Source organism: Bos javanicus, chromosome 5 (genome assembly GCF_032452875.1).
Source record: "Bos javanicus breed banteng chromosome 5, ARS-OSU_banteng_1.0, whole genome shotgun sequence".
Classification (NCBI taxonomy): domain Eukaryota; kingdom Metazoa; phylum Chordata; class Mammalia; order Artiodactyla; family Bovidae; genus Bos; species Bos javanicus.
Window position 1 is genome coordinate 60380923 of NC_083872.1, and position 25609 is coordinate 60406531.

Consider the following 25609-nt stretch of genomic DNA (forward strand, 5'->3'; position numbering starts at 1 on the left):
TGAATACAGAGCAGAGAGAATAACCTCTCTTATGAAAATAAAACATAAAACCTCTGGGCCAACCAGAGTATTGCAAGACCATTGTGGGTGCTACCTACAGCAGCAGGCTGTGTACTCACCAGCATGGAATTCATCTTCCAAATGGGGTTTTCTCCCACTAATCTAAAGGGAAAATAACAAAATAATACAAGAAACAATCACATAGCCCAGCTCCCAAACTCTGACATTCTACTTCTACAATAAACAATTTTCAACCACAAAGGTCTGGTTGAACCTCTCAGACATTCTCCCCTTCCTCCTGCTCTTCTATTCTCTCATCAAGGAAGACCTTTATTTCTTGACACCTCAATTCCTGGTATGAGCTAGGAAGACAGGGAATCAGGCAACAGAGAAGGAAAAAGTGCTCTGGCCCTTTGGGGTTCAAAGGTGAGTATTTTAAGATTCCATAATTACAGTATGGGGAAAAGGTAGGGATCAAGGAGGAAACTGATATTTGCAAGGTATTTGCACCATACAGTCACATTAATCGTCTGCATACATTATCTCCATTAGAAATACAGCCAAGTTTCCTGAATGTCCACATCGAATTCAGTTTTACCTGGGTTACTTCATTTAATTGCCACTATTCTTTAATGTAGGAGCTATTGTTATCACTTTTTTAACAAAGAAGGAAAACAAGGTCCCTTAATTCATGCCTTCAATAAATATTTGACTGCTTCTTACTTGCAACAGACCCTGGGGATATATCAGCAAACAAAACAGAAAGAACAAGGAAGTTGCCCAAGGTCACACAGCTAGGAAATGAATGCTGTACTTTGAAAGTCTGCTTACTCTTATGTTGCTTTTGTTTATTTATATTATAATTTTATCCTTTTAATACATACACATTAGGAGGATAGATTTAAATGAAAATTAAATAGGTTAATACTTCACCTCCTCCTCCCTGGGTCAGGAAAAGCCTCTGCAGAAGGAAATGGCAACCCTCTCCAGTATTCTTGCCTGGAGAATCCCATGGACAGAGGAACCTGGCGGGCTACAGTCCATGGACTTGCAAAGAATCAGACACCACTTAGCATCTAAACCACTCACCTCCTCTTAATTGGCCAAGCTCCTTCATCCATGGGATTTTCCAGGCAAGAATACTGGACTGGGTTGCCATTTCATTCTCCGGGGGATCTTCCTGACTCAGGAATCAAACCCGGGTCTTCTGCATTACAGGCAGACTCTTTACCATCTGAGCCACCAGGGAATCCCCTAAGGAGTCATACTGTTACATAAAGGGAAGTAGTTATCAGAAAGAGATTCTCTGTGACAAGTTGAATAGTTTTTGTATCCTACCCCTGTGCTCTAGTCGCTCAGTCATGTCTGACTCTGCGACCCCATGAATGGTAGACTGTCAGGCTCCTCTGTCCATGGGATTTTCCAGGCAAGAATACTGGAGTGGGTTGTCATTTCCTACTCCAGGTGATCATCCTGACAAGGGATTAAACCCACATCTCTTGCATCTCCTGCATCCATAGGCAGATTCTTTACCATTGCACCACCTGGGGAGATTTGCCCTCCCTTCAACCACACACACACACACACACACACACACACACACACACTCACACACACACATTCACATAGAGTCAATACACAGCTATAGGGTTACCTGCCAATTTATTCCTATCCAGAGTGACTAAGCTCTAGTTTTCTTAGTACAGTGGCAGTTCACACCTGATGTAGAACACCTAATGCCTGTTAATTATTTTTAAAGCCCTTTCCACTTTTAAAACTATCCCAGCTTTAATGTACATTGTTCGATCACCCTACTTACACTCTACATTGAAGCTTCAAACTTTCTCATTCCCAATTAGGACCTTAGCTCTCTCTGTTCATTTTACTTTCCTCCACCATTAAAGGGGTAAAGCCTCCCACACCCTCCCTAAGCTCAAAAGGATCATAATGAGGGGAGTTGGAGGGGTGTGGAGATATTGGAAGGTGAGGGCTTTATAAATGAACTGTGACAAGTGAATGGAGAAAGTGAGAAAAGAGAGGTTAAAAAGCAAAGACAAAGGCAAAACCTTTCTCTACCCCATCCAATAACCCCTGTGAAAAAATATTCCCACATGCAGCTCAGCCTCCTGATAGCCAGCCCCCACCCCTCCCACCTTCACCCAGATGAATCTAGGAGTTAGAAGCCCAAATCCAGCTTTAAGGGTGGGAGCTGTTTATTCCCCTAGGCTAGAAGGGATTTAACGTCTTTAAAGGCTAAATTAAGGCTCTGAATATTTTCTGTGGGTACCAGCTGAGGCCAGGCTAAAACCACTCTGCTCTCCTCTAGGAACCTCCCACAATAATTCATGGGAAGGGTTGCCACCTATTATTAAAGAAGCTGATGGAGTCTTTCTCTAGATATTGTTTCCCACCCAACAACCTACCCCAGGCAGTTACCTATTTATTGGTGGTATTGAAGATTTAGTCTTACCTAATTTTTTTTTCCTTGTGAGTTATCCATTTTACTTTCTTTAACAGCTATTGAATTAACTAATTTTTAAAACCTTTTTATTTTGTATTGGGGTATAGCTGATTAACAAACAATTTTGTGATAGTTTCAGGTAAACAGCATAGGTACTCAGCCATATATACATGAACACATGTATACATTCTCCCCACAAACTTCCCTCCCATCCGGACTGCCATATAACATTGAGCAGAGTCCCCTGTGCTATACAGTAAGTTGGTTACAAATTTTTAAATAAAGCAATGTGTACATGTCCATCCCAACTCTCTAACTATCCCTTTCCCCCACATCCCACATTTGAGAATAATTGGAATACTCATCCAAGTTCCCCAAGGTCTGGGGATATTATGAAAGTGTGACCCTCCCTGTATCTTTCCCTTTACTCCCCAGCTCTTCTGGAAAAACACTAGCCTCCCAAGATGTGGCTTCCTTTTCCTTTTTCTCTGCCTAACTAACTCTGCACTCTCTTCTTCAGGCTCTGAGGGGGTCTCCATCCCACTCTCTCAGTCACCTCTCTACTGTGTGTGCGCCCTTTTCCCCCTCCCATCTTTTCCCTTCTTTAGTGCACATGTTCCTCAATTTGATTTACTTCTGTACATTGTGTAGCTTTGCAACGGTTGGTCCTTAGAGAGCCCTCAAAGAGAGCGCTCCATCTGTCAGCCTCTCACTATCCCCTCCCTGGCCTCCAGCCATCACTCCCCTCCCCCTTCCCAGGGGCAATTTCTATGGGAGCTGTGGAAGATGTAGGCAAACTTCCCGTCCTCCACCTCTTCCCACTTCAGCCCTCACTTGAGAGTTTTCTTTTACCTGATTTTCCCCCACTCTCACTCAGTCTGACTCCTACCATTCTCTCAAGGAAAGCCTTTGAAGTCACAGAAATCAATGAGAAAGTGTAGTCCAGTGAAGTCACCTTTGCGCCCTCTCTCCTACTAGGATGCCTGATGCTGTATAATTAAGACTTGCTGATCTAACACTACATTGGGTTATCCATTGATTCAGGCTTAGGCACTTGGACAGTAGGGAGAAATGGTGCGGAAAATCCCAAACTAGAGATAATTCAAAATTATATCTCATTCAACAAATCCTTGTTCAAATCCTGGAAGGTGCTGGAGACACAAATGTGAATAAAATTGGAACACTCCAGGGATTCATAGTCCAAGGGAGGCTATTCACACATATGAATAACTTTAATCAAGGAAAAGGCCCTAGGATTCTAGAAGGTGTCTGTGGCTCAGGGAATGCTTCCAGTAGGAGGTAGAATTTGAGCTGTGCCTTGAGACAGACAGACAGACACAGCTTCTGTGTGTATTCCTATTAATGCAGCAGCAAATGGAAACTGGGCATTTGTGTGCATTTTTCTATAAATAATGTGCATTTTTCCCATAATCTTTATTTTATACTATGTATGAGTAACTGTGTATAATAATAAACTCCTCAAGGGGGTATATTTTTTAAGGTGACACCCTTAGATGTTTTGTTTTGTTTGTGACTGCTGAGGAAAATCAGCAGATTTACTTATTTTATCATTTTTGACTAGGATTGATAATTCAATTAACTTGTTTCTGGGAAATGTGTTGCATGATTGTACTAGCTTTTGAGGTTCTGACAGTTTTGAACCATAGAGAATAAATAACAAGTTCATATATACAGAGCGCTTTAGATATCTGCCTAATTTTTTCCTCCCTTGGGCAGAAAAATCTAAATTATTTTGTGCATGTTAAAAAAAAGATAAAACATCCATAGGGAGAGTGAACTTGAATGAGGTTATCCATTGAAATGGCTTGATGACGTGATGGGAGCTTATCTGAAAACAACCAAAACAAAACCAAAAGTCACTTGTGTGTTAAGATGAGACTACAATTCTTTGCTAGCATAGTTTCACCTCAAATCATCTAAACAAAACAACCTCAAATCAGAAGTATCCTTGTGTATAAGTAAATTCACCCCTGTGCTGTTTATTTAAGTTAAATTAGGAAATAACTCAATTGGGCTCAGCAGAATAATTAATTCAATTTAGGTAAATTTGTGAAATAAAACTTTGCAGCTTTTACCCTGTGTTTACCACAGATTTTGAAGACATCTAAAAATGGCAGAAAGTAAATAAAGAGCACGTGTGTGTGTGTGTGTGTGTTTTCAGTTGCTCAGTTGTGTCTGACTCTTTGTTACCCCTTGAACTGTAGCTTGCCATGCTCCTCTGTCCATCAAAATTTTCAAGCAAGAATACTGGAGTGGGTTGCCATTTTCCTCCTCCAGGGGATCATCTCTACCCCGGGATCCATCCTGAGGCAAAGGAAAATTTTGTACACAATGTGACCTCAGTTGTCTGCAATGTGTGCTAAGAACTGACAATTTTCTACCCCCATACAACTTACTGTATACATTAACCTGACTTCCCTATTCAAGAAGCTCTTGCCCAGGAGAAAAATTATTTCAAATGCTTTACTGTTTATTTTAGGAATTTTGCTGAATGAAAGGAGGAAAAAAGTTTAAATGAATATTGAATGATAGTACCAAGTGACTCCTTACCATCTAAGACTCTTCAAAATTCTCACTTCGTAATCCTTGCCTTTCTCTCTTTCTTAATCCTAAACTGTTATATCATTATCTTTATCCTGTTATCTTCACATCTCACACTGAAACACTTTTCTTAAACTACACCTTCACATTATAAATATCTGAACCCCCTCCCAGTCCCTCTAAAAAAAAAAAAAAGCAAAACACACCTAAGATTCTGACAACACAATGATCTCCCTTGCCATGGAAAGCAAATAAATATAAATAGCTTATTTTGGTAGAATTTTGGAAGAATCCAGCATTTTCAAATATTCAAAGGAAAAAAAGTAGGAAAGAAACACAACAGACTTGGGTTATTCCTCAGGCAGTAAGATATGTTTGATTTTTTTTTTAATAGTAAAATGTTGTTTTACCAGTTTAAAATAAGTTGTTAGTCAAATGTGTAAGAGTCTCTTCAGGTTTCTTGAGATACATTTCACATCACTAGGACACAGAATTTATAATCTCTCTGAAAGCAATCCAACATGGTGATTCAAAATACAGACTTTGAAATCCCAATATTTTCTAACTTCCTTCTAAAACTTACCTTTCTGAGTCTATACTAACTCTACTGATACTAATTTTCTGCATCTAACTCTTTATGATTATATTCTAAAGCCATCTTTGCCGTAAATGTTCATGCCCAAGTATGTATCTTCAGTCCAGACCACCCCCTGGATGCCAGACCCATATATTCGACAGCCAACTTGATTATCACCAAGTTATGAGTCAGAGACATCTCAAGTTAAACTTGTCTAAAGCTGAATCCTTATCTCTCCAAATCGTATCCTCCTCCAGGCTTCTACCTCTCAGTTACCACTGACAAAATCCCGCTCTCTAGGGGCTCTGGCCAAAGAGCTTGAGATCATTCCTGTGCACTCTCTTTCCCTTACTCTTCCAACCAGTCAACAAACTTTGGCTGGTCCAAACTTCCAAGTATATTCAGAACCCCACCAGTTCTGCTATGACCCTGGTCTGAGTCATCATCATTTTTACCTGGGTGATTGTCATAGTCTCCTGACTGGTCCTCTCCTTTACATCCCTAATACAAGTCTGTTCTCAGCCCAGCATTGAAGTGAGAACTATTGCCACTGTTTGCTCAAAAGCTTTTAACAGCTTCACACTTTCCTCACAAAGTCCTTCCAGTGACTTAGACATCTTTCCTTCTTCTGAGTGGACCTTGGGTCCTCTTTACCTTGCACACTCTCCTCCAGGATCCCTGGCCTCTTTGCATGTCTCAAATACCCTGATCTTCTCATGCTCCCTCCTTTGTCTCCTACAACCATTAAGTGAGTGAAGTTGCTCAGTCGTGTCTGACTCTGCGATCCCATGGACTGTAGTCTACCAGGCTTCTCTGTCCATGGGATTTTCCAGGCAAGAGTACTGGAGGGGGTTGCCATTTCCTTCTCCAGGGGATCTTCCTGACCCAGGGATCGAACCCAGGTCTCCTGCATTGCAGGCAGACGCTTTAGCCTCTGAGCCACCAGGGAAGCCCATTTACTCATATCCAAATTATATTCAGATTAGATTATTTTGCCTCCCAACAAATAATTTCTATTCTCTGTTAAAAACCCATTCATTTTTCTAGTGCATGCCACCTTTTTAATGAGCCTATCCTTCCAGTCATTTTTTTACCTCTACCGTAGCAGTACTATTATGTGCTAAATGATCACAATTTGTTCTGTTTGTTCATGTCTCCTACAGAATGAGTGCTCTCCTCATGTCAAAACTTATCTTCTTTTCAATGTCATTTCTGTAGCACAAAATGTACTATATTTATTACACGTGTTGAACCGAGCTGTGAGAGTTGATCTCAAGAATCCCACATCAGGGACTTGCCTGGAGGTCCAGTGGTTAAGAATTCACTTGCAATGCAGGAGACATAGGTTTGATCCCTAGTTGGGAAACTAAGAAGTCACATGCTATGAAGCAATTAAACCCACTCGCCACAACTATAGAGCCTGCATGCCACAACTAGAGAGTCTGTGCGCTGCAACAAAAGAGAGTCCCACATCACTGGCAGGATGACCTGGCCATCATTACATAAACTTTTTCTGAGCACCTAGTGCCCAGACAGTTTTGGGCACTAGAAATCTAGTGGAGAATTGGGTTGACAAGTTTCTTGTCAACTTTCTTTCAATAATATATGATATTATTGTTTACATTAAAATGAGAAAAATTATTTAAACACTAGAAAATTTAATTTCACAAGTGTTCTCAGGAATAATCTCCTGACATTTAAACTCAGGATATTCGATCTTGGTTTCAACCTGTCCTATTTTCCCTCTGCTGTCACAGAAATTCTATTTTTGTCTTTCAGTGAGAAGTTCTTATTGAAAATTCTTTACTCAAAACAAATATCTTTGTTCCAGGCCTCAAGGAGCTTATGCCTTTAAAATGCTTATAACACTGTATAAGTAATTGAATTAAATGTGTTGTAAAATGTCCATGTGCATGGCAAGAGTAAAGACTAACATGAGATGTTAAATGTTTGTTTTGAATGCAAAAAGGGAAAAGAAAAATGGGTCAAAATAGGGAAGAGGTGGTGAAGTAGGTCCTTCCCTCTCTGTCTTTTCTAGAAGCATTCAATCCAGTTCCCTTGGCTTATCCAGGATATTTTCCTCTCTTAGGAACCAAATTAGCCCAAGATCTAGGTATCTTTCTGGTATGTTTTCCTCTCTTAGGAACCAAATTAGTCCAAGATCTAGGTATCTCGCTAGGTATCTCTCTAGGTATCTCTCTGTATGCTCCATAACAAAAGTATGTGTGTCTGTTTGTCTTTGTGTGTGTGTGTGTATAAGAGATAGGGACAGAGACAGAAAGAGAGAATGTGTGTTTACAGAAGGACTTCGGCCTGAAAGAGTTCCTATTCCTATTCATGGAGCTTATAGGGAGTGAAACTCTTAAAGAAATGGGAATGCCAGACCATCTTACCTGTCTCCTGAGAAACCTATATGCAAGTGAAGAAGCAACAGTTAGAAACCTCCTGTGTGGAACAACTAACTGGTTCAGGATTGAGAAAGTACAATGAGGCTATTTGTTGTCACCCTATTTATTTAACTTTTACCCTGAACACATCATGAGAAATGCCAGGCTGGAAGAGTTTACAAGCTGGAACCAAGATTGGCGGGAGAAACATCAGCAACCTCAGATATGCAGATGATACCACTCTAAAGGCAGAAAGTGAAGAGAAACTAAAGAACCTCTTGATGGGGGTAAAGGAGGAAACTGAAAAAGCCAAACTAAGATCATGGCATCCAGCCCCATCACTTCATGGCAAATAGAAGGGGAAAAGGTGGAAGCAGTGACAGATTTCCTCTTCTTGGGCTCTAAATTCACTCTGAATGGTGATTGCAGCCATGAAATTAGAAGACCATTGCTTCTTGGGAGAAAAGCTATGACAAACCTAGACAGAGTGTTGAAAAGCAGAGACATCATTTTACCAACAAAGGTCTGTGTAGTCAATGCTATGATCTTTCTAGTAGTCATGTATGGTTGTGAGAGCTGAAGGCTGGCTGCTGAAAAATTTATGCTTTAAAACTGTGGTGCTGCAGAAGACTCCTGAGAGTCCCTTAGACAGCAAGGAGATCAAACTAGTCAGTCTTAAAGGAAATCAACCGTGAATACTCATTGGAAGGACTGATGCTGAAGTATAAGCTCCAATATTTAGCCTTCTGATGTGAAGAACTGACTCCATGGAAAAGACTCTGATGCTGGGAAAGATTGAGGGCAAAAGTAGAAATGGGCATCAGAAGATGAGATGGTTGGATGGCATCACTGATGCAATGGACATGAACTTGGGCAAACACCTGGAGATGGTGAGGGACAGAGAGGCCTGGCGTGCTGCAGTTCATGGGGTCATGAAGAGTCGGACACGAATGGGTGACTGAACCACAACAACAATATAGGGAGTGAGGACAGAAGCTCCTTAAAGAACAGGAATACCTTAAATTTATAAAAGAAAAGCAGAACTTCAGTAAAGTAGATTCACTCATTAATATGTATCATGCTAAATTATTAGCAGTCCCTCCTTTTCATTCTCAAAAGTGCCTCAATTTGGAAAATACACATAAGATTATCCTACTTTTCATGAAGTTTTAGAGGAATAGTAGAAGAACAGAAAGAGGCAATATTTGTTTCTAACTTAATGTTAGTCACTCAGTTGTGTCTGATTCTTTACAACTCCATGGACTGTAGCCCGTTAGGCTCCTCTGTTCATGGAATTCTCCAGGCAAGAATACTAGAGTGGATTGCCATCCCCTTCTCCAGGGCACCTTCCCAACCCAAGGACTGAACCTGGGTCTCATGCATTGCAGGCAGCTTCTTTACCATCTGATCCCCCAGGGAAGCCCAATATTTGTTTTGCTTTCCTAGCAGCCTCAATTTAATAGGAGAAATAACCAAACAAACATAGGCAAAACAGCGTGTCCACAGTTCAAATAAGAAAAAAAAAAGTACACAGGCTGGAAGGTAAATGATTTGGGTTTCAGTTCTGAATTTGTCAATAATTCACTTCATTACTTCTAGCAAATTATAACACCTCTGTGAACTCTGTGATCACTACTCTCCCATTTCAGATTTAACTTCCTAAGATCACAGTGAGATGACACTGAATAAAAACAAATATCATATGATATCACATATATGCAGAATTTAAAAATATGATACAATGATTTTTAACAATTTAAAAAAGAGAAACAGATTCATAGACGTAGAGAACAAATTTATGGTTACCAAAGGGGAAAGAGAGGTAGGAAAGGGATAAATTAAGAGCTTGGGATTAAGATATACACACTACTATATATATAAAAAAATAAGCAACAAGAGCCTACTGTATAGCACAAGGAACTATATTTAATATCTTGTGATAACCTATAATGGAAAAGAATCTGAAAAAGAATATATATGTGTGTGTGTATATATGTATATATGCATTAACTGAATCACTTTGCTGTACACAAAAACATTGTAACTCTTCAATTAAAAAATTATGAGCTGCATAATGAAGCCAGACTTCTTGGAAGAGGAGACGTGGCAGGTTTAACAACCAAGAAGGTTAACCTCCTTTTAGACTCCTCCTCCACACTGCTTGCTCCTGGCTAAGTCATTCTTTGGCTGGGGGATATGTTGAGGGGAAGCGGCTGAGAAGATCAGTGGAGGGATAAAAAGGGCCCTAACGAAGCAGCTGGTCTAGTTAACTGCAGAGGCCTACAGCAGTTCAAAATTAAGAAAAAACAAATTATGTGTTCCTCTCCCATATTCTGAAGGCACTGCCAGTTAGCTGAACACTTAATAAATTTTGTATTGTTTTGCAATTGTCTCTCAGTGTTGTTGAAGGTAGCTGCAATACTCATTAGCGCTTTGTAAGATTTTTTTCTTTAACTACTTTAGTCCGTTTATAAGCAAACTGTTGGGTGTCTCTCTGATCCAGATACTGGGAAAACAGTTACAATGAACTCTTGTGAATCATCTATGAGCTTAAGAAAATGAGAAAGAAAATTAGCATATCCCTACATGGCCCTAGTGGTAAAGAACCCACATGCCAATGCAGGAGACACAGGTTTGATCTCTGGATCAAAAAGATGCCCTGGAGGAGGGCATGGCAACCCACTCCAGTATTCTTGCCTGAAGAATCCCATGGACAGAGGAGCCTGGCAGGCTGCAGTCCATAGAGTCACAGAGTTGGACATAACTGAAGCAACTTAGCATGCATCCAGTCAATTTCGCATCATTTTTTAATTTAAAATTTGTGATGTTTAATTTTATGTGTCAACTTGACTGGGCTAAGGGATACCCAGATAACCTGCAAAACATTCCTGGGTGTGTCTGTGAGGGTGTTTCTGGGAAATGTTTGCATTTAGATAGGAGACTAAGTAAAGATCACCCTCACCAGTGCAGGTATATGTCACCCAACGTGCTGGGCCCCTGAACAGAATGAAAAGGTGTAGAAAGGGCCTACTGTGCTGATCTCAAGTCTGTGCTCCCTGCCTGAGGGACATCCATCTTCTCCTGCCCTCAGATTTGGGTGCTCCCGTTTTCTGGGCCTTTAAACTGGGACTCGGCAGGACCCTGGTCCTCAGGCCTTCAGACTTGGACTGAATTGCATTATCTTCCTTCCTGGTCTCCAGTGTGCAGTCAACAGGTTGTAGGACTTCTCGGCCTCCAAAATCAAGTGAGCCAATCCCTACAATAAATAAATACATATAATTGGTTTTGTTTCCCTGAAGAACTTTGACTGATATAATATTCCCCAAGAAACTATGAAGAAACATGATTTTGTCTTTTGCAGATAAGGACTGAATAGTTAAGAAAAAGTATATAACCAAACAATGTGTCCACCTGTTCAGTGCCATGGTGGGACTCTCACCCACACTTACCTGACTGCAAAGTTCATAATCTTTTGATCACCCAGTGTCACTGGGGAGGAAGACAAGGCCATGTGTGAAGAGAAGTATGAAAGGCAGCCTATAAAAATATGAATAAACCCATACAAGGCATGAGCTGATGAAGTGGCAGAATCCTGAAGGGCTATGAAATTTCAGACCCAGATCATCTCATTCTGATATACTCCATCGCTTACTCTGAAGAAGGGTCTTAAAAACAAGTATCTGGCGGTCCAATCATTGCCTTGGCCGAAAGTGGACATGCAAGTTGCTACCAGCTCGGATTTGTCCTTTGGCCAGCGCTACAAGTAACAGTATGTCATGTTACCCAGAGAACTTTTCAAATACCCACACCCATCTGATGTTTGAAGAAGGGTGGAGGAGACTGGGTGTCCAGAACGTCCAGGCTGGAGTCATTACATGATTCGTGAGCCAAAACCACCTGTTCTTTGGAACCACTCCTCCAGAAGATCAACTATAAAGAAGTGTATCTGGGGATAAGCAGTTGAATCCTTTTCACATTTAATGTACAAGTATATCTAAGGCAGTATTCAGTGAATACTCAAAAAATGTACAAATTATTCATCCATACCTGTGTGTGAGCTGTATTCTTCCCAGCAACAGAGCTCAGTTAAATTCAAGTAGGTTACTATTCAGTGTTCGAGATAAATTTTCTTCTAGTCAGTTTTTCTCTTCACATAAAATGGACTTAATATAAAGCCTGTTTGACTTTACCTCTTACTTTTGTTAAATAAAGTTTGTACATTGTATTTACTTTGATGTCTGGTCCACTGTGCCTTACTGAGGATGGTGGCTCATTCTCCCTGAAGTTATCATTCAGGCTTTTTTTTTTGTAAGAAAAATTTTTTATATATCTCAATTTTAAGAGTGTTTTATTTTTAAACTTTACAATATTGTATTAGTTTTGCCATATATCGAAATGAATCCGCCACAGGTATACCTGTGTTCCCCATCCTCCCTCCCCATACCCTCCCTCTGGGTCATTCAGGCTTTATCTAGAAATTGGCAGCACAACATTGGAGCTGACTGCACCCAGGGTCAGAGGCAGACCTTGTGTAGGTCATGTTTGAAGGACACACATCCCCTGTGGAGGGCCTGGGGCAAAACCCCAGGGGGACATTTCATTTTGGATATTGGTGAAGAGACCTCATCAGACCCTCTCCTGAAAGTGCAAACTTAGGACACACAGATGGTGAGTTAGAAGAGCTCAGTTTGTCTCCTTAATTATCCCTGTCTCTCTCTCTCTCTGGGCGTCACTGTCCTGGCATTCTTGGACTCAGAATAACTGAGCTCCTGCCGCCATGTGCTCCCCTGCTGTGTCACCTCCCCACGCAGCCTTATAGTGGACCTGAACTACTGAAGGCACATCTACACATACATAGACCAATCACAAGTCCCTGCTCTTCTTCAAAGCAGGAATTATGCCTTTACATACTTTCACATGGGCTTCCCTGATGGCTCAGTTGGTAAAGAATCTGCCTGCAATGCAGGAGACTCCAGGTTCAATTCTGTGGTCGGGAAGGTCTGCTGGAGAAGGGATAGGCTACCCATTCCCATATTCTTGGGCTTCCCTTGTGACTCAGCTGGTGAAGAATCCACCTGCAATGCGGGAGACCTGGGTTTGATCCCTGGGTTGGGAAGATCCCCTGAAGAAGGAAAAGGCTATCCACTCCTGTATTCGGGCCTGGAGAATTCCATGGACTGTATAGTCCATGGGGTCACAAAGAGTTGGATGTGACTGAGGAACTTTCACTTTCATACTTTCACATCTACCTCACTATGGGATGTATGGTAAGCACACAACCAATATTAATGGAATGAAATTAAGGACTGGCAAACTTTGTCTCTAGGCAATTTGAGATATCAGTTATGTTCCAGTCTTAAAGGCAAGGCTCCCCAGGTGGCTCAGCTATAAGGAACATGCCTGCTAAGGCAGGAGACATAGGAGACGTGAGTTCGATCTTGGGTTGGGAAGATCCCCTGGGGAAGGGAATGGCAACCCACTCCAGTATTCTTGCCTGGAGAATCCCATGGACAGAGGACTCTGGCAGGCTACACTACATGGGGTAGCAAAGAGTCAAACACGACTGACTAAAACAACATGAAGGCAAAGGCTGGAGGACAAGCTGTAAAACAGAATTCTGTAAGGAAAGTAGCCGTTTTCACTTGAGATAGAGGTAGAAGAAAAGACCCTGATGCCAGGAAAGATTGAGGGCAGGTGGTGAAGGGGGCAACAGAGGACGAGATGGTTTGATGACATCACCAAATCAATGGACATGAGCTTGAACAAACTCCAGGAGATAGTTAAGGACAGGAAAGGCTGGTGTGCTGCAGTCCAGGGGGTCACAGAGTTGGACACGACTTAGCAACTGAACAACACTGCAGGATAAGTGGCAATGAATATTTGGAGAAACGACTTGGGAGTTAGGAAGAGGGGAAGGGCTCACAAAAGTAGGAGTAGAATCTCAGTTTTGAGAAAGAGTTCTGTGCTATTCTTTCTTCCTTGGCCTGGTGATAGTGGCCAGGCACAGCTGGCAGAAGGATGGATGGGATTTAGGTAGGTCCTTTGAGTAAAAGTCTCTTCTCTCTTTCTGATCTAATCTAATTCCAGGGGCCCAGATTGGCTGGGGAAGACAAAACCACCCAGGCAAGAAGAGTCAAATGTCCTCAGCAAATATTGGCAGTGCTCATTTACTTCTCATAGGCCCCGTACCCTAAAGGTGGGGGAAGAAAATTCCGGGCTGAAAATATAATTAGTCAGCCTGCTGGTTTGGGCTCTAATTTAATCTGGGCAGCTGTGTCAGGAGCCTGTATTAGCATGACACTGGGAGGCGGAGAATATAATTACTGAGCAATAGAGTAGGGGAGGAGAAGTGGGATGGTGACCGGTTTGTGCTTGTGGGAGAGGATGGGGGATGGAGGGTGATGTCAATGAAAAGTGAGGATTCTCCTGGGAGAAGGCGGTAGGAAAGAGGCTTCTCTTCGTGGATGGACGGTGACTTTAATTTGGCTTTTGAGAAATGATGTGTGTGTTGTGCAGGATGTGTGCGTCTGTGTTGGTGTGAGGGGGGGCGGGGCTCGGTAGCTAGCAGCTAGTCCACTCTGCATGACAAAGGTGAGCTTGAGAGCTGATAGATGGGCCTTGTTGGCTAGTGTGGAGAAAAGGGGACAGAGGGGACAGGAGTGAAGGAGCAAGTTAGGGTTCAATTCTGAACAAATATTCTCAGATACTTTTTCAGTGGATCGAAGTGGGGAAAGAGAAGAAGAATTTTAAATGTGCATGCTTATTATCTCCTTTTTGTCTTAGGCAAAAGAAATGAGATTGGAAAAATATTTTGTAGGCAATTTCACTTAGACCAAAAAGCTACCAACTACCAATTTCACTTTGAGGATGCCTACTTTGTGCAGAGCTCTGGGTTAAGCAGCTTATACTTTAATGTCCTAAATGGTCCTTTGAAAGTTCAACAAGATACATGGTATGCTGCTGCTGCTGCTAAGTCGCTTCAGTCATGTCCGACTCTGTTCGACCCCATAGACGGCAGCCCACCAGGCTCCCCGTCCCTGGGATTCTCCAAGCAAGAACACTGGAGTGGGTTGCCATTTCCTTCTCCAAAGCATGAAAGTGAAAAGTGAAAGTGAAGTCACTAAGTCATGTCTGACTTTTAGCCACCCCATGGACTGCAGCCTACCAAGCTCCTCCGTCCATGGGATTTTCCAGGCAAGAGTACTGGAGTGGGTTGCCATTGTCTTCTCCGGATACATGGTATGATAACCCATACCATGGGTTAACAATGGAGGAAACTGAAGTTCAGAGGTGTTAATTACAATACTCAAAGTCAGACAGCTAGTAAGTTTGAAGTTATCATTTAAATCCAGGCCTATCTGACTCAAATCACTATGCTATTAACTAGCAACCCAAAAGAGGTGTTATCCTTTCCATGTATGGGGCTTCTCTGGTGGCTTAGACAGTAAAGAATCTACCTGCAGTGTGGAGTCTTGGATTCCATTCCTGGGTCAGGAAGATCCCCTGGAGAAGGGAATGGCCACCCACTCCAGTATTATTGCCTGGAGAATTCCATGGACAGAGGAGCTTGGCAGGCTACAGTCCATGGGGTCACAAAGAGTCAGACTTGACTAAGCAACTAACACTTTCACTTTCTCCATGTATATTTGGGGGAACTGAGGCTCAGAGTAGTGACATAATTTGAATTAGCTCAAAACATGACTTAGTATCACAACTGGAAACAGATCTTGGATCTCACACAATACTGTCTTTTTACGTAAAGGATATGTAGGGGAAAGAAGATATTATTTACCAAGAAAAGAACTAGATATCTTGAAAGATATACAAATACAAAAATGGTTTTCCTCACCCTCAACCCAGCACTTTTCATTATAACTAAAAAGTATGCTAACAAACAGCTAAATTTTTTGCTCATTTGTTATATACTAGGTGATATACTAAATTTTATACACCCTCTTATTTCACTCTCACAACACCAGAGATGGGCATTAGTATTGTCCCATGTTACATGAGAAGATAAGGCTTCAAGGCTACACAGCTTGCCCAAACTCACATAGCGGGTCAGTGACAAAGCAGTGATTCAAATCCTGACAGCCCGCCTCTCTCTTTATTACCACCTCCCTGTGAAACACTGTTCCTTCAAGCATCAGCCCATCCTTCCTTCAATATCCAAGATGGATCTATCAGCTTTATCTACCCTCTTAAAGTGACATAACACTTAACAAAATTCCACAGAAATCTTCCTTTATTTCAACCCTAGGCCAGTCCCACTCACATTTCAGCCTATTATTTTGGGGAGTGGGAAAACATATAGATATTTATTGGGGATCTTTTTCTTTACTCTCAGAGCTATCTTTCTCTGTAGCTTTTAACCTTTCCCCACCCAGGCAAGGCCTTGCAAATTTGTCCTCTGTCTTCTGTCCTAGGGGTCTCTGTCTTTTAAGCAAAAATCAGAGGAGAAGCCTGGTTCTTCTATTGCTTTTGTCCTTTTGAGGTTCCATCTGCCCTTTTGCTCTCTTTTTCCCAGGCAACTATCTCTCGAGGGGCCTAGAGAGCCACTGGGAGTGAGAACGTAGAGAAGTCAACTCTTGACCTCCCAAGGGAAGGGGGAGCCCGGGAGGAAGCTGTGCTCCAGGGCTTCTGGACAACCGATTAGCTGGAGGAGATGGCCCTTCATGCCTGCCTGCCTAGTCCCGCTTGCTCAGCTGCTCAGCATCTGCCCTGCCCCCAAGAGAAGAGTGGGTCTTCTCTAGGGTCCCTGCCAATCTCCTGGGCTCTGGCAAAACGAGCCAAGAAGGGCGCAGATGTGTCCTGCATCCTGAAGCCTGCAGGCACCACTGGGCGGCTCTGCAGCCCATATCTGGGAAGCCAGAAGGAGCAACGTGATTTCACAGGTCTCCCTACCCCTGAAATCCTCCACCCGCCACAGTGTTTGCTCCCTATGTCTTCCCCCTCAGGCCCCCAAATCCTCTCCTCCCTCCTCAGAAGAAAGCATAGGCTATAATTAGAAAATGCTTCTGACTGAAAGTCAAAAAGGTTACTTTCATCACTAGCCACTAAGATCCCACAAACTGAGCAGCGTGACCTAAGTAAACAAATAAAGTTGATTCAAAAGAAAGAGATTGGTTATATCAGTTACCAAGGCAATGACAAGGGTCACTCCTAGTATGGCCATCAGAATGAGTGGATTTATAAGCCAGCAGCAATGATACAGTCTTCATAATCAGACAGACCAGAGATGAAATCCTGGCCTTCTTCTGAGACTGCTGGAGCTCCTTTTCTAACGTCTAACCCAAAGTCAATCTCAGGCAACTGCAGACAAACCAACCTGGGGGACACTCTACACAACAGAAGAACGATACTCTTCCAAAACGTCAAGGTCACGAGAGAGAAAGGGAAATTGAAAAGCAATTCCAGATGAAAGGAGATAAAATAGACATGAAGTGTATGTGCTATGTGTGATTCTATACTTCATGGAGGAAAAAATTAAATTTGAATAAGATCTATCTTAGATGATAATGTTGTGTCATTGTCAGATTTCCTAATTTTGATCATTGTACTAGACTTGTGAAAATTAGTAAATTTGTTTTAAGGTGACACAACATCTGCAAATTATTCTTAAAATTCAGAAAAAGAGACTGTGTGATAATGCAAAATATTAACCATTGTCAGTCAGTGTGACAGGTGATGTGCATGTGCAGAGTCTTCTCTTGTGTTGTTGGAAGAGGGTGTTTGCTATGACCAGTGTGTTCTCTTTGCAAAACTCTATTAGCCTTTACTCTGCTTCATTCTGTACTCCAAGGCCAAATTTGCCTGTTACTCCAGGTGTTTCTTGACTTCCTACTTTTGCATTCCAGTCCCCTATAATGAGGACAGTTTTGGGGGGGTGTTCTGGACGCAAAGAGTCAGACACTACTGAGCAACTGAACTGAACTGAACTGAGACAGTTTTGTAGGTCTTCATAGAACCTTTTGAAATCCTATTCAACTTTGACTCAAATAAAAATTTACCCAATCTTAGGAATAAGCCCTCTTTTAACCCTTAAATCCAGCCAATCTCTTGAGATAATCCATCAGTTTGGGTTATGTCAACCTTTTCAACTGTGGCCTGGTAGTTGCCTCCTACTATCTTAGGCAAAGCAGAACTCAGAGAATAAGTATAGGCTTCCACCTGGTGGCCTTTAAAGAAAATTACTTGAAAAATTCATCTGTACACAGAAGTTGGCAGAATAGGAAACACCAAGACACAGAGATTCTGCTTCAAGTCTCGTTTAATTTATCTGTGGGTTATAAAGTCCACTCTATGGAAGTGAATTTTGAAGTCTAGAGTCAAGATATATTCACTGTTTTCCCCAGAGTATTTACTCAATAAATGGTAACTAGAATTACTAGAAACATAAAATGTTATACTGGAAAGAAACTTGAAGACCATTTATTTTTATCTAATCATTTTATAGTTAAGAAACCTTGGGACTTCCCTGGTGATCCAGTGGTTAAGAATCTGCCTTGAAATGCAGGGGATTAGGGTTTGATCCCTGGTCAAGGAACTAAAATCCCACATACCTCTGCCAAAAAATATTTAAAAAAAAAAAAAAAGAAGAAGAAGAAGAAGAAAAAAGAAAGAAACCTAAAATCCAGAAAAGATGCAGATCAAAGTCTAAAGGACAGGCTTTTGACTCCTTGCTTTTATCAAACCTATTTCAGAAGAAACCAGTTTATCCTGAGTGCAGCAAAATGATAGAACGTGACTACAGAACACTTGAGTTTAAATCTCATTCACACCCACCCTCTCATTTACTCCTACCTTCTAAAGTGGGCCTGGCTGCTGCCAGCTCCAAGTAGGTAAGGGTAGGAGGGGGCTCCAGAGGAGGGAACTGTCCCGTCGGTGAAGGAGGACAGCTGTGACAGGAGCAGGTGCCTGCAAGAGACGAGATGTTTTTATGAGGTCGGTCGGCCAAAGCAACTTGCCTTTTGAAGTTGGGGTGGTTTTACACTCTAGTTTTGCTTTCTCTTGTGTATGGATCACTTCCTTTCAGATTCTCTCTCTGCACTTGTCTTAGGTTCTGTTTCTCTTCTTCTCCTCCCTTCTTCCTCTTTCTTTCTCTCTAACCCTAAACAAAGAGAACTCTCCTTGGAGCTGAGAGTCCTGCACAGACCAATAGCTGGGGTGGACCCTACACCATCTCCCGCTCTGCAACTCTGCCTCTGATCAGAAGCTGACGGTTATCCCACTTCCTCTGATTAACTGACACATCACTGATAAAACTTTTTAGCATCCTTGCAGAAATCCTGGTTTGTTGTTCTCCACCCATCAGTGGGTTCTGCCCCACACCCTCTCTTGCCTCCATATCTGCTCTGCCCCCCAGGTTCTCTGGTCCACTGTGGCTGGGAAGAACAGGCTAACTTTGGTGGAATGGCCGCAGAGTTTCAGGGCTTCTCTTCTGTAGAGATGAGAGGAGAATGTAAGCTTAGAAAAGAGCCCTCCACCTCTTCCTGCAATCTGCTTCTCCTGCCCCTTCCTCATCAGAACTCAAGTTCTCATGTTCTGCCTCTAAACCCTAAACCCCACACTCAAACACTGCATTTCCCCTTATATCAGATCTAAAGCAACCTTCAAATTCTGCCTGCTGTTGTGGCTTTTAATCCCCCTCCTTTTAAAGACTTTAGAGTGCTGGACCTAAAGACCACAGCTTTAAATGTTTCCCAAGTCCATGAGGTCACTAAGTGCCTCCTGGCACTTGACGCACAGTTTCTCAAAGGTCCAACTCACCTTAGATGCTCTTTCACCCAAACATTTTGACAGCTTTTCTTTCATCCCCTCATTGTTTTCTTACCACCAGTTATACCATTGCTATCAGCGGTGACTATGTACCAACTTCCTGGTAGAGAGAGGAACCGTCCTAGAAGCCATCCTTTCTTCTAGCTAGGAAGACCAAGCTGAAAATGTTTCCACATTTCTTGTTCCTCAAGTCCACAGGGTTATCCCAGCTCCCAAAGTCCTCGAACTCCCATCCTGTGAATCCCCAGATCCCTCCTCGTTCACTGCACTTATGTTCACATCCTGTGGACCTCAGACTCTGTCCTCCTCAAAGGGCTTCTAAGACACTGAGCTTACTACATGAATCACACTTGAGACCCCATGAGGCCTCTTAGTTAAATGACATACTTCTAAATTAAACAGGCTTGATCAGAAGAAAGGTAGGACATAGGCTTACCAGACAATCTCTGTTCAAACCATCCGAGTGTGATGAAAGACCTGAGCAGTGTTTTTTAATCTAGAGAAGGCAGAACAGAAATGACTGTAGTGGAGGACAACTTTCCTATGAGTGATTTGTTTGGGATGTTCCTCAAAAAAATAAAAAAGAGAGAGAGACTAAGACATTTGGGAAATAAAAACTCCTTCTGAGAGAATCACAACTGATGTCAGCTTGCTAAAATCTTCAAGAAGTTGTGCCTTAAAGAATAAGTTTTTTCTTTTGTTAGCCATGTATTTCCTCCAAATTATTTAATCACGCAAGAGAGTAAGCCTTCTAAGGGATAGCATTTTATATTGTCTATCTTTGTATCCCCCTGGATCTAGTTTTTCTCTGGAACTTAGATGGCAGACAACTAAATTCAATTCAAATAGAATTATCACATCAGATCCCCACAGTATTGCCCTTTGCAGAGGCTGGTGACATACTGCTCTTTAGTTCTGCTGGATTTATAACAGGGAAGAGATAGCAAAACAGAACGAAGAACCTCACTGCAGTTAAACTGAGTGATTCAGAGCACTGGGTGTATTAGGAAATAATAGTAAATCCCATTTCTTTGAATCCTGTACTGCCAAGCACAGAAGCAAAGAAAAGGACAAGATGAACCTCTGCAGGTCTGAATGTCTCATGAAGTTCAAAAAACTCTTCATGAGTTGAACCCTTACTTTCTCTCCTACGGCACTACCCATGCTCTCTCCCCACTTTTTAAAAAAAATTTTGGCTATGTGGGCTCTTAGTTCCCTGACTGGGGATTGAATCTGCACCCCCTGCACTGGAAGCAGAGTCTTAACCACTGGATCACCAGGGAAGTCCCTCTCTCCCCTACTTTTGAGCCTTTGGTACAGGAAGGGGACAAACGCATTCAAACTCCCACATCAGTGATTTGCAGAAACAGACCCAGTGGAAAATGGCTGCTCGCAAACCCCACGGTCTGAAAACAGAGAAAGCTGAGAACTGAAATGGAAGCAACTAGCTTGCATCTGGGCTGGGGCAGAGGGGTCCAGCTGCTTGGCCCAGAGCAGCGGCTGTGAGCAGCAGCAGCTTGTCCATCTTGGGACAGTCTTGCTGGGCAGCTGTCCTGGCTCTGCCCCAGGTCTGGCTGGGCTGCCTGCCAACTAGCTCTCAATCTGGTAGCTTCAGAACTTTTTCCCAATCCTGCTCAGCTGTTTGATGGACACCTCAGTGCTAGGAAACTGTTCTTATTTATCAGTGTTATCAGGTTACATGTCTGGAGGACAATATCATTCAAAGGCCATTTTTACTTAGCTTTGTAATGGATAACACTTTGTTCCCTAACGCATTCTCTCTTGCCTTTCTAATGATTTCTTACCAAAGATCTCTCACTTAATATTTTCGCTTTCTGTAAGAAACCACACATAGGTACAGGAGAGAAGAGTAAAAGTATGTGTAGATTTCTAGAGCCAAGAGAACCTTACAAAATCTTTCTCTGTTTGTCGAAAAGGAAGCTGATAGCCAGAGAAACTGAGTAACCAGCATATAGCTAGTGTTAAAGCCAGATGGCTTTTTTACTCCCAGTTCAGTGTTTTTACTAAATTTCATAAAGCAAGGGAGGTCACCCTAGAATGACAAGTTGACCATGTGATAAGGCGTTAAACTACTGAATCGCATGGGCAGTAGAGAGATAACTCTACATCTCAGATAGTTTAAGAGTTTTTATTTTTAACCGGGGGTGGGGGGGGTGGTGGGAAACGAGCAGAATCTCCTAAAAACCTCCTGAAATCTTGAACTACATCTAGCAGAAAAAGGACAATTGGTCAAGGTTTCAGGAAGCCCGTGGAATATATGATGAGAAAACTTTAGAGAGTCAAAGATATAGAGGCTCCATCCCTGGGCAGGGGAGATCCCCTGGAGAAGAAAATGACCACCAACTCCAGTATTCTTCCCTGGAGAATTCCATGGAGAGAGGAGCCCGGCAGGCTACAGTCCAAGGGGTTGCAAAGAGTCGGACACAACTGAAAGACTGAACACACACACACACACACACACACACACACACACAATGTTATCAGAGGACATAGGAAGGGTAGATAAGAGGGAGAGAGAGAAATATTCTACAATTGAGGAATAAGACAAACATAGAATACTCTGGACTTCTTTGTCTTCCTAGGGATCATACAGCAGCATCTTTGTCTTTCAGCAATTGCTTTTAAAGAAGAAAACATTTATTTAAAAAAAAATCACAGACCTTTTTTTAATTAACAACAAAAAAAAAAACCTCTCAAAATTTGCTTGTGAAATGAATTTTTGTGAAATGAAAATTTGTTTCTTTAATGAGTAAGGTCACTTTGGTGGCTTCAGGGACTAGAGTTTTCCCAGAGTTTTGCAACTAGTCCTTTAGGAAGATTATCTTCATTTTGCAGATAGGAAGTTGAGGTCTGGAGGTGTTAGTTAATGTGTCCAGGGCTTCCCTGGTGGCTGAGTGGTAGAGAATCTGCGTGCAGTGCAAGAGACTCGGGTTCGATCCCTGGGTTGGGAAGACTGGAGGAGGGCATGGCAACCCACTCCAGTGTTGTTGCCTGGAGAATCCCATGGACAGAGGAGCCTGGTGGGATACAGTCCATGGGGGTCGCAAAAGAGTTGGACGTGACTCACTGACTAAACAAGAACGGACAACATAGAGGTGGTACTTTCCCTGTCCCCAGCATGTTGAAGATAACAGTTAAGGAAAGTAGTGAATTTCAGAAATGAGGTTAAAAACAATTTTAACTTCGATTAGTTAGTTGTAGTTAATTTGTACAGGGTAAAAATAAATAGTGTTAAAGAGACCAAGGGAGTGCTAGATTTGGTTTTTTACTTGTGGATTTTGAGTTAATTCTCTGAAAAATTTATATTTAGCACCTACTATATACTGGGAAAGAGGTTTAAACATTTTTATTCCTACATGTAAATGAATGTATTGTGTGTGTCTGTGTGTATTAGAGAGAGAGAGAATTATTATTTTAATCCTACTTGTCTTTGAAGAAAATAATATTTAGAGAAGTTGATTTGCTGAGCAGAAATTTAGGCTACTTTCCATGACACTATAACTATATTGTGAATATCCAATGAAGTTGTCCCACTGGCAATTGGAAATGAAATTTTGGAACATGGTAAAAAGAGATCCAGCTGTAGTTATAGCCATAAAATTGGGAAGAAAAGAATGAACACATGAAAGTCAGTTCCAGCAGTACATCAGAGGTGTGTCTCGTATGACAAATATTATGATAAATATTTGTAAGTAAATGACACAGGAAAGGAACAGAATCAGGACCTGAAGAGAGATAGGAGATAACTTGGTGCAACATCAAAGAAGAAAGAGTGTCAGGAGATGGGGTGAGGGATCGTCAAGGATACTGAATGCTGGTCAGAGGTGAAAGTGACGGAGGGATGGAAGAAAATCTAGAGTCTAATCAGTCTTCTTGAAACTGAAAGCCAGTAAATGGAAGACATCTCCAGGCTGGGACAGATTTGGGGGTGAGAAATCAATCAGTCATTTAACAAGAAATACTTTGAATTGGTTTGAGCAAAAAATAAAACATTAAGAAGTCAACACAGAGAGACAGTTGTTTACAATGGTGCAGTATTTGAAAACAAGCTTCTGGGGACTTCATGAGAGTGTGAAAGAGTTATAAAAACAGATGCACTCTGGCTTAGAGGACTCTTCAGTTTGTGATGGGGCCATAAGCATCTTCTCAGAAATAAATGTGAGATCATTTTAGGGAGAGAGCATTACCATTTTTAGACACTTCTCCTGCTGAGGACAGAAGCTTTACGTGAGGCAACGGAATTATTTGAGGCAGTTACATGGTTAGAAGACTTTTCCTGTACACATCCTTCAGTGAGCTGTACCTTCCCCTTAATAGGAAAAGGTCTCCTATTGTCTCGGAAAGAGCATTGCAGATCTTGACGGGAAGGGCTCCTTAGTGGTGAGCTGCGGGGACCTCAGATATTTTGTTCTACAGTCAGTCTGCCGAGCTAAACAGAGGATGTGGCTGGGGTAGGAGGCGGGGACTGTGCATGTGTGTGTGTGTGTATGTGTGTTTGAGCATTTTCTCATTTCCGCTTCCCCTTTCAAGCCGGCAAAAGCAGTTTCATGAAGACAGAGAGAAAGGTGCGATATGCAATATGATACCTTCTCCTTGTCCTTGCCTCCATCCCAAAACAGGGGAAGGGCAGTGCCCAGCACTGACAACTGCATTGCCTCAAACTCAGCTCTCTACCAGTGGACAGGTGAGTACAACTTCCACCTCAGTTTTAAGACTGTGCTGATTTTGAATGATGCCAGGAGATGGGGAACTTCCCTGGTGGCTCAGCAGTAAAGAATCCATATGCAATAAAGGAGACCCAGGTTCAATCCCTGAATCAGGAAGATCCCCTGGAGTAAGGGGAAATGACAACCCACTCCAGTATTTTTACCTGGAAAATTCCATGGACAGAGAAGCCTGGAGGGCTACTGTCCATGGGGTCGCAAAAGAGTCGGACATAACTTAGCGACTAAACAACAACCGAAGACAGGGCGAAACATGTCAGAGAAAATCAGGCTGCAGAGAAGAGGGAAACATCAGGAGAAAAGCTCCCACATCCCTGACTTCAACCTTAAGAAATGCATCACTGTGCCTCTTGGAACATGGTCTCTTTGCTTTTTTTTTCCTTCCTGTTATCAGAGAGGTACTCTTGGCAGGGACATAAAACATGGGTTCCTTTGATGACCTGGTTAGTATTTAGGAATTCTTTCTCGCCTGAGAAGTTCCTCTCTGTGCCCTGCTGTCCTTACTTTTGCTTCATTTCAGTCTGGTTCTAGCTTTGAAAAGTTCTCAAGGAGAAAAGTTTCTTCCCTTCATCTGCTCTAGTATTCATAACTCTGACTCTCGAGAGTACCTAGCCTAAGTCAACTTTGCTTTTTGTGGATATGGCCTCTTTCTTCAAAAGCTGCAGAAGGTTGGTGAGGAGATAAACTATAGCCATATATGCTTGGGTGAGAGAAGAGGGAGAATTTATACAACTGGACAACACTGGACCAAATTTACTGGAAAACCCAAGATCAACAACCACCTCTCAGGTTGGTGTTCAAGCCGTACATCTCAGAGACGGATTGATGAATATATTGACCCCTTAATGATCTATGTAATCCTGAGTGAGGAGGAGGTCTGCTCCTCCAACACACCTGGTCTCAGCAGTAATCAGGCTGAGCATGTCACCACCTGCATGAGTTTGGGGGAAGGTAGAGGAGTGTGCTGGGGTTTTCCCATGCCCTGCTTGCTACTGAACCCACCAGTGGGTGGAGGAGCAGAGGTGAGTCCCCAGTGCAGAACAAGGACAAGATGAAAGAGCCCCCCAGAAGGGATTTGATGAGACCAGGAGGGTTTGTA

The 25609-nt window shown here is 42.2% G+C and overlaps 1 protein-coding gene and 1 long non-coding RNA gene across 6 annotated transcripts in view; one reads left to right on the top strand and one right to left on the bottom strand.

The window, feature by feature from the left end:
• Nucleotides 1-2530: 2530 nt before the first annotated feature.
• Nucleotides 2531-19624, bottom strand: LOC133247754 (uncharacterized). Its single transcript, XR_009736480.1, has 2 exons — nucleotides 18791-19624; nucleotides 2531-11243 (listed from the first exon to the last, which is right to left on the bottom strand). It is a non-coding gene; the product is annotated as an uncharacterized LOC133247754 (long non-coding RNA).
• Nucleotides 19625-24283: 4659 nt separating this feature from the next.
• TESPA1 (thymocyte expressed, positive selection associated 1) overlaps nucleotides 24284-25609 on the top strand; it is a 36893-nt gene continuing 35567 nt past the window's right edge. For 3 of the 5 annotated variants that reach the window (XM_061416950.1, XM_061416951.1, XM_061416952.1), the window contains exon 1: nucleotides 24285-24470. The gene's annotated coding sequence lies outside the window, so the exon portion shown is untranslated. Of the gene's footprint in view, nucleotides 24471-25609 lie in introns of all 5 variants that reach the window. The other 2 variants (XM_061416948.1, XM_061416953.1) reach the window with 2 other exon arrangements.